Below are 406 nucleotides of genomic sequence, written 5' to 3'. Positions count from 1 at the left end.
AAGCAAAGTTTCCCAAAACAAGGACATTTTTAACTAAGATTTAAGGAATAAGTAAGATTGGTACCTGCACTGTGCAGAGTAGGAAGACTGCCAAGGAGAACAGAATGTGCAAAAGGCCTGTGGCATGATGGAATCATTAGAAATCATCCAGTCCAATCCTTAGGTTTGCCAATGAAGAAACAAAGGCTCAGGGAGTTTAAGGCTCATGTTAGTGTCAGAGCAGGGACTAAAACCCAGGACTCCTACCTGGGTCTAGTGCTCTTTCCATTCCACCATGTTGGTAAGCAAATGTAGAGAATACTAAAATATCTTATTAATGATATTTGTCATTTGATGGTCCATGATCTATTATGGGCAATACATAATTTTGTAATTTATTTTCATTTAAAAATAATAACGGCCAACA

The sequence above is a fragment of the Symphalangus syndactylus genome, chromosome 7, assembly GCF_028878055.3.
Source record: "Symphalangus syndactylus isolate Jambi chromosome 7, NHGRI_mSymSyn1-v2.1_pri, whole genome shotgun sequence".
NCBI lineage: Eukaryota > Metazoa > Chordata > Mammalia > Primates > Hylobatidae > Symphalangus > Symphalangus syndactylus.
This window is presented reverse-complemented; position numbering follows the sequence as displayed.